This window comes from Oncorhynchus kisutch, linkage group LG19 (genome assembly GCF_002021735.2).
Source record: "Oncorhynchus kisutch isolate 150728-3 linkage group LG19, Okis_V2, whole genome shotgun sequence".
NCBI lineage: Eukaryota > Metazoa > Chordata > Actinopteri > Salmoniformes > Salmonidae > Oncorhynchus > Oncorhynchus kisutch.
Window position 1 is genome coordinate 388,377 of NC_034192.2, and position 9,230 is coordinate 397,606.

Here is a 9,230-nt window from a genome sequence, read left to right on the forward strand (position 1 = left end):
TCTCTCTCTCTCTCTGTGTAGTTTAAGTCTTCTCTTCTGTATTCTGTTCTACTATTCTCTCTCTCTCTCTGTAGTTTAAGTCTTCTCTCTTGTATTCTGTTCTACTATTCTCTCTCTCTCTCTGTGTAGTTTAAGTCTTCTCTCTTGTAATCTGTTCTACTATTCTCTCTCTCTCTGCAGTTTAAGTCTTATCTTCTGTATTCTGTTTTATATTCTCTCTCTCTCTCTGTGTAGTTTAAGTCTTCTCTCCTGTATTCTGTTCTACTATTCCTACCTCTCTTCACTCTGTTAGTAGTTTCAGTCTCTCTCTTGTATTCTGTTCTTTACTATTCTCCTCTCTCTCTGTGTAGTTTAAGTCTCTCTTCTGTATTCTGTTTACTATCTCTCTCTCTCTCTTCTCTCTCTCTCTCTCTCTCTCTGTAGTTTAAGTCTTCTCTCTTGTATTCTGTTCTACTATTCTCTCTCTCTCTCTCTCTCTCTGTAGTTTAAGTCTTCTCTCTTGTAGTTCTGTTCTATATCTCTCTCTCTCGCCTCTGTTGTTAGTTTAAGTTCTTCTTCTCCTGTATTCTGTTCTACTATTCTCTCTCTCTCTCTCTGTAGTTTAAGGCTTCTCTCCTGTATTCTGTTTTACTATCTCTCTCTCTTCTCTCTCTCTCTCTCTCTCTCTCTCTCTCTCTCTCTCTCTCTATCTCTCTCTCTCTCTAGTTTAAGTCTTCTCTCCTGTATTCTCTTTTACTATTCTCTCTCTCTCTCTGTGTAGTTTAAGTCTTCTCTCTGTATTCTGTTCTACTATTCTCTCTCTCTCTCTGTGTAGTTTAAGTCTTCTCTCCTGTATTCTGTTCTACTATTCTCTCTCTCTCTCTCTCTCTATAGTTTAAGTCTTCTCTCCTGTATTCTGTTTTACTATTCTCTCTCTCTCTCTCCCTCTGTAGTTTCAGTCTTCTCTCTTGTATTTGTTCTACTATTCTCTCTCTCTCTCTGTGTAGTTTAAGTCTTCTCTTCTGTATTCTGTTTTACTATCTCTCTCTCTCTCTCTCTCTCTCTCTCTCTGTAGTTTTAAGTCTTCTCTCTTGTATTCTGTTTCTACTATTCTCTCTCTCTCTCTCTCTCTGTAGTTTAAGTCTTCTCTCTTGTATTCTGTTCTACTATTCTCTCTCTCTCTCTCTGTGTAGTTTAAGTCTTCTCTCCTGTATTCTGTTCTACTATTCTCTCTCTCTCTCTCTGTAGTTTAAGGCTTCTCTCCTGTATTCTGTTTTACTATCTCTCTCTCTCTCTCTCTCTCCTCTCTCTCTCTCTCTCTCTCTCTCTCTCTCTCTCTAGTTAAGTCTTCTCTCCTGTATTCTCTTTTACTATTCTCTCCCTCTGTAGTTTCAGTCTTCTCTCCTGTGTTCTGTTCTACTATAATCTCTCCATCATCCTCTCTCTCCCACCCCCTCCCTCTCCCTCTCTCTTCCCTCCTTCCCTCCCTCCCTTTCTCTCTTCCCTCCTTCCCTCCCTCCCTTTCTTTCTGCTATCACAGGTCTCAGGGGGATAGTGAACATGTTTGCTATTTTAACCTGCCACTTGATCATGTGACTATGATGTGTGGTTGACAGCGAGGGTTCCTGAACACAAGTAATACCTCCAGCACTGTGTGTGTGTGTGTGTTGTGTGTGTGTGTGTGTGTGTGTGTGTGTGTGTGTGTGTGTGTGGTGTGCTGTGTGTGTGTGTGTGTGTGTGTGTGCCTGCCTGTGCGTGTGTGCTTATATCCCAGTGGGCAGACCATAGCATTGATCCAGGGACAACCGGCTTACACAACACACCTGGAGTAAGATCACTTTCTCACTCTCCCTTTCCCCTCTCTCTATCCATCTCTCTCTATCTCTCTCTCTCTCTCTCTCTCTCTCTCTCTCTCTCTCTCCATCTCTCTCTCTCTCTCTCTCCCTTTCCCCTCTCTCTCTCTATCTCCCTCTCTTACACAAGGCAGCCATCTTGACATAGTTTATGTCTGTTACACTTTCTGTCTTTTGTGCTGTGTCGCTGTCAAGACATTACTGACAAACCTTGTTTCTATTTAATATATTTACCCTCTGAATAAGAGGGAGAGAGACCAGCAAGAGAGAGACAAAAGAGAGAGAGAGACAAAAGAGAGAGATTAGGCTGATACCCACTAATTATCAAAAGAGAAAGAGCCGTTAAGTTCTACAACCACCTAAAGGAAGCGATTCCCAATCCTTTCATTACAAAGCCATCACCTACAGATCGATGAACCTGGAGAAGAGTCCCCTAAGCAAGCTGGTCCTGGGGCTCTGTTCACAAACAGACCCCACAGAGCCCCAGTACAGCAATACAATTAGACCCAACCAAATCATGAGAAAACAAAAAGATAATTATTTACAATGTTTCAAGTAATTAACAAAAAAAACAGAGCAAACTAGAATGCTATTTGGCCCTAAACAGAGAGTAGTGTCAGAATACCTGACCACTGTGACTGACCCAAACTTAAGGAAAGCTTTGACTATGTACAGACTCAGTGAGCATAGCCTTGCTATTGAGAGAGGCCTGCCGTAGGCAGACCTGACTCTCAAGAGAAGACAGGCTATGTGCACACTGCCCACAAAATGAGGTGGAAACTGAGCTGCACTTCCTAACCTCCTGCCCAATGTATGACCATATTAGAGACATATTTCCCCCAGATTACACAGATCCACAAAGAATTTGAAAACAAACCCAATTTTGATAAACTCCCATATCTACTGGGTGAAATATCAGTGTGTCATCACAGCAGCAAGAATTGTGACCTGTTGCCACGAGAAAAGGGCAACCAGTGAAGAACAAACACCATTGTAAATAGAATCCATATTTATACTTATTTATTTTCCCTTTTGTACTTTAACCATTTGTACATCATTACAACACTGTATATATACATAATATGACATTTGTAATGTCTGTGAGTGTAATGTTTACTGTTAATTTTTAGAGTTTATTTCACTTTTGTATATTATCTACCTCATTTGCTTTGGCAATGTTAACACATGCTTCCCATGCCAATAAAGCCCCTTGAATTGGATTGAAAGAAAACTCTCACCTGAGTTGAATGAGCCCTTGTCAATGTCAATGCATCTTCCTTTCAGATGAGTTCACTTATTCCTCTCATCCCTTTAGCCTGGGTTCCCGGGGTCGTGTTTTAACCAGGGTCTGGAGCAGACTGGTGACAACTGTGTCATCAAACCACTGGGCACAAACTGGTTGAATCAACGTTGTTTCCACGTCATTTCAACCAACAAAAATCTATGTGATGTTGAATCAACGTGGAAAACTGATTGGATTTGAAAACCGTCATCAACGTAAGTCATCAACTTAAGCACACTCCCTCTATTTTTCACCGAACTTTTAATCCAATGACATTGTTTTAATAATTTCACGTTGAATTCACATTAGTTGACAACTCAGCCAAATGTAAATCTAGACTAGACGTTGAACTGATGATTTCTATTCCCAGTGGGAAGACACCTTAATACATACAGATCGTGTTGAACTCAACACCGACAAAACATCAAAGTAGATGATTTTCTCTCTTGACTGGTATGTTTCTCTCTACATCTGCATTACGGTAATGGCTGTGTTATTTGACTGGTATGTTTCTCTCTACCTCTGCATTACGGTAATGGCTGTGTTATTTGACTGGTATGTTTCTCTCTACCTCTGCATTACGGTAATGGCTGTGTTATTTGACTGGTATGTTTCTCTCTACCTCTGCATTACGGTAATGGCTGTGTTATTTGACTGGTATGTTTCTCTCTACCTCTGCATTACGGTAATGGCCGTGTTATTTGACTGGTATGTTTCTCTCTACCTCTGCATTACGGTAATGGCCGTGTTATTTGACTGGTATGTTTCTCTCTACCTCTGCATTACGGTAATGGCCGTGTTATTTGACTGGTATGTTTCTCTCTACCTCTGCATTACCGGTAATGGCCGTGTTATTTGACTGGTATGTTTCTCTCTACCTCTGCATTACGGTAATGGCCGTGTTATTTGACTGGTATGTTTCTCTCTACCTCTGCATTACGGTAATGGCCGTGTTATTTGACTGGTATGTTTCTCTCTACCTCTGCATTACGGTAATGGCCGTTGTTATTTGACTGGTATGTTTCTCTCTACCTCTGCATTACGGTAATGGCTGTGTTATTTGACTGGTATGTTTCTCTCTACCTCTGCATTACGGTAATGGCTGTGTTATTTGACTGGTATGTTTCTCTCTACCTCTGCATTACGGTAATGGCTGTGTTATTTGACTGGTATGTTTCTCTCTACCTCTGCATTACGGTAATGGCTGTGTTATTTGACTGGTATGTTTCTCTCTACCTCTGCATTACGGTAATGGCTGTGTTATTTGACTGGTATGTTTCTCTCTACCTCTGCATTACGGTAATGGCTGTGTTATTTGACTGGTATGTTTCTCTCTACCTCTGCATTACGGTAATGGCTGTGTTATTTGACTGGTATGTTTCTCTCTACCTCTGCATTACGGTAATGGCTGTGTTATTTGACTGTTATGTTTCTCTTCTACCTCTGCATTACGGTAATGGCGTGTTATTTGACTGGTATGTTTCTCTCTACCTCTGCATTACGGTTAATGGCTGTGTTATTTGACTGGTATGTTTCTCTCTACCTCTGCATTACGGTAAGGGCTGTGTTATGTTGACTGGCTATGTTTCTCTCTACCCTCTGCATTACGGTATGGCTGTGTATTTGACTGGGTATGCTTTCTCTCTACCTCTGCATTACGGTAATGGCTGTTGTTATTTGACTGGTATGTTTCTCTCTACCTCTGCATTACTGGTAATGGCTGTGTTTATTGCGACTGGTATGTTTCTCTCGACCTCTGCATTACGGTAATGGCTGTGTGTATGTTGAACTTGGTATGTTTCTCTCTACCCCTGCATTACGGTAATGGCTGTGTTATTTGACGGGTATGTTTCTCTCTACCCCTGCATTACGGTAATGGGCTGTGTTATTTGACTGGTATGTTTCTCTCTACCTCTGCATTACGGTAATGGCTGTGTTATTTGACTGGTATGTTTCTCTCTACCCCTGCATTACGGTAATGGCTGTGTTATTTGACTGGTATGTTTCTCTCTACCTCTGCATTACGGTAATGGCTGTGTTATTTGACTGGTATGTTTCTCTCTACCTCTGCATTACGGTAATGGCTGTGTTATTTGACTGGTATGTTTCTCTCTACCTCTGCATTACGGTAATGGCTGTGTTATTTGACTGGTATGTTTCTCACTACCTCTGCATTACGGTAATGGCTGTGTTATTTGACTGGTATGTTTCTCTCTACCTCTACATTACGGTAATTGCTGTGTTATTTGACTGGTATGTTTCTCAGACAGCACAAGCACATTTAGTAATTGTGCTTGTGAAGTCGGTATAATGGGTTTTGCAGCATAACGGTGAGAGAAAGAAGAATTGTTGTCCTGTTTGTTGATTCTGTTGTGTTTCTCAGGCATTGAGAGGAAGTCGACCTCCTGTGTGTGTACTTAGCACCTTGTGTGTAATGGCATTTGGTGGCGTCATGCTCTCGTGTTTGTGAGAACGCCGCGTTCGATTACTGTCGGAAGCTATAAGTGCTGATTGTTTGTGTGTTAGCCGTAAGCTTGTGCACACACACATTCACACACACACATTCACACACACTCACCTTCCAAGAATATAGTTAAAAAGTCACAGAAACTGGAGGAGAGATGGAGAAAGGGAGGGATGGATAGAGGGATGAGAAAGGGGGGGGATAGAGGGATGAGAGAGGGATGGATAGTGGGATGGATGGATGAGAGGGGGATGGGTGGATAGAGGGATGAGAGAGGGATGGATAGAGAGATGAGAGAGAGGGATGAGAGGGGGTGGATGGGATGAGGGAGGCATGGATGGATAGATGGATGAGAGGGGGATAGATGTATAGAGGGATGAGAGGGGGATGGATGTATAGAGGGATGAGAGGGGGATAGATGTATAGAGGGATGAGAGGGGGATAGATGTATAGAGAGATGAGAGGGGGATAGATGTATAGAGGGATGAGAGGGGGATGGATGTATAGAGGGATGAGAGGGGATGGATGTATAGAGGGATGAGAGGGGGATGGATGTATAGAGGGATGAGAGGGGGATGGATGTATAGAGGGATGAGAAGGGGATGGATGTATAGAGAGATGAGAGGGGGATGGATATATGGAGGGATGGATGTATATGCAGATGAGAGGGGGATGGATGTATAGAGAGATGAGAGAGGGATGGATGTATAGAGGGATGAGAGAGGGATGGATGTATAGAGAGATGAGAGGGATGGATGTATAGAGAGATGAGAGAGGGATGGATGTATAGAGAGATGAGAGAGGGATGGATGTATAGAGAGATGAGAGAGGGATTGATGTATAGAGAGATGAGAGAGGGATGGATGTATAGAGGGATGAGAGAGGGATGGATGTATAGAGAGATGAGAGGGGGATGGATGTATAGAGGGATGAGAGAGGGATGGATGTATAGAGGGATGAGAGAGGGATGGATGTATAGATGGATGAGAGAGGGATGGATGTATAGAGAGATGAGAGGGGGTGGATGTATAGAGGGATGAGAGGGGGATAGATGTATAGAGGGATGAGAGGGGGATAGATGTATAGAGGGATGAGAGGGGGATGGATGTATAGAGAGATGAGAGGGATGGATGTATAGAGGAATGAGAGAGGGATGGATGTATAGAGGGATGAGAGAGGGATGGATGTATAGAGGGATGGATGTATAGAGAGATGAGAGGGGGATGGATGTATAGAGAGATGAGAGAGGGATGGATGTATAGAGAGATGGATGTATAGAGGGATGAGAGAGGGATAGATGTATAGAGAGATGAGAGGGGGTGGATGTATAGAGAGATGAGAGGGGGATGGATGTATAGAGAGATGAGAGGGGGATGGATGTATAGAGGGATGAGAGAGGGATGGATGTATAGAGAGATGAGAGCGGGATGGATGTGTAGAGAGATGAGAGAGGGATGGATGTATAGAGGGGTGGATGTATAGAGAGGTGAGAGAGGGATGGATGTATAGAGGGATGAGAGAGGGATGGATGTATAGAGGGATGAGAGGGTGATGGATGTATAGAGAGATGAGAGGGGGATGGATGTATAGAGGGATGAGAGGGGGATAGATGTATAGAGGGATGAGAGGGGGATAGATGTATAGAGGGATGAGAGGGGGATGGATGTATAGAGAGATGAGAGGGATGGATGTATAGAGGAATGAGAGAGGATGGATGTATAGAGGGATGAGAGAGGGATGGATGTATAGAGGGATGGATGTATAGAGAGATGAGAGGGGGATGGATGTATAGAGAGATGAGAGAGGGATGGATGTATAGAGAGATGGATGAGAGAGGGATGGATGTATAGAGAGATGAGAGGGGGTGGATGTATAGAGAGATGAGAGGGGGATGGATGTATAGAGAGATGAGAGGGGGATGGATGTATAGAGGGATGAGAGAGGGATGGATGTTATAGAGAGATGAGAGCGGGATGGATGTGTAGAGAGATGAGAGAGGGATGGATGTATAGAGGGGTGGATGTATAGAGAGGTGAGAGAGGGATGGATGTATAGAGGGATGAGAGAGGGATGGATGTATAGAGAGATGAGAGGGGGGTGGATGTATAGAGGGATGAGAGGGGGATGGATGTATAGAGGGATGAGAGGGGGATGGATGTATAGAGGGATGAGAGGGGGATGGATGTATAGAGAGATGAGAGGGGGATGGATGTATAGAGAGATGAGAGGGGGATGGATGTATAGAGAGATGAGAGAGGGATGGATGTATAGAGGGATGAGAGAGGGATGGATGTATAGAGGGGTGGATGTATAGAGAGGTGAGAGAGGGATTTTTTTTTTTTTTTTTTTTCACCTTTATTTAACCAGGTAGGCTAGTTGAGAACAAGTTCTCATTTACAACTGCGACCTGGCCGAGATAAAGCATAGCAGTGTGAGCATACAACAAAGAGTTACACATGGAGTAAACAATTAACAAGTCAATAACACAGTAGAAAACAAAGGGGGGGTCTATATACAATGTGTGCAAAAGGCATGAGGAGGTAGGCAAATAATTACAATTTTGCAGATTAACACTGGAGTGATAAAAGATCAGATGGTCATGTACAGGTAGAGATATTGGTGAGCAGAAAAGTAAATAAATAAAAACAGTATGGGGATGAGGTAGGTGAAAAGGGTGGGCTATTTACCAATAGACTATGTACAGCTGCAGCGATCGGTTAGCTGCTCAGATAGCTGATGTTTGAAGTTGGTGAGGGAGATAAAAGTCTCCAACTTCAGCGATTTTTGCAATTCGTTCCAGTCACAGGCAGCAGAGTACTGGAACGAAAGGCGGCCAAATGAGGTGTTGGCTTTAGGGATGATCAGTGAGATACACCTGCTGGAGCGCGTGCTACGGATGGGTGTTGCCATCGTGACCAGTGAGCTGAGATAAGGCGGAGCTTTACCTAGCATAGACTTGTAGATGACCTGGAGCCAGTGGGTCTGGCGACGAATATGTAGCGAGGGCCAGCCGACTAGAGCATACAAGTCGCAGTGGTGGGTGGTATAAGGTGCTTTAGTGACAAAACATCCATCCCCCTCTCTTCCCTCTATACATCCATCCCCCTCTCATCCCTCTATACATCCATCCCCATCTCATCTCTCTATACATCCATCCCCCTCTCATCTCTCTATACATCCACCCCCTCTCATCTCTCTATACATCCATCCCTCTCTCATCTCTCTATACATTCATCCCTCTCATCTCTCTATACATCCATCCCCCTCTCATCCCTCTATACATCCATCCCTCTCTCATCCCTCTATACATCTCTATACATCTCATCCCTCTATACATGGATGTATAGAGGGATGAGAGAGGGATGGATGTATAGAGGGATGAGAGGGGGATGGATGTATAGAGAGATGAGAGGGATGGATGTATAGAGAGATGAGAGAGGGATGGATGTATAGAGAGATGAGAGGGGGTGGATGTATAGAGAGATGAGAGGGGGGGTGGATGTATAGAGAGATGAGATGGGGATGGATGTATAGAGGGATGAGAGGGGGATGGATGTATAGAGGGAAGAGAGGGGGATGGATGTATAGAGAGATGAGAGAGGGATGGATGTATAGAGGGATGAGAGAGGGATGGATGTATAGATGGATGAGA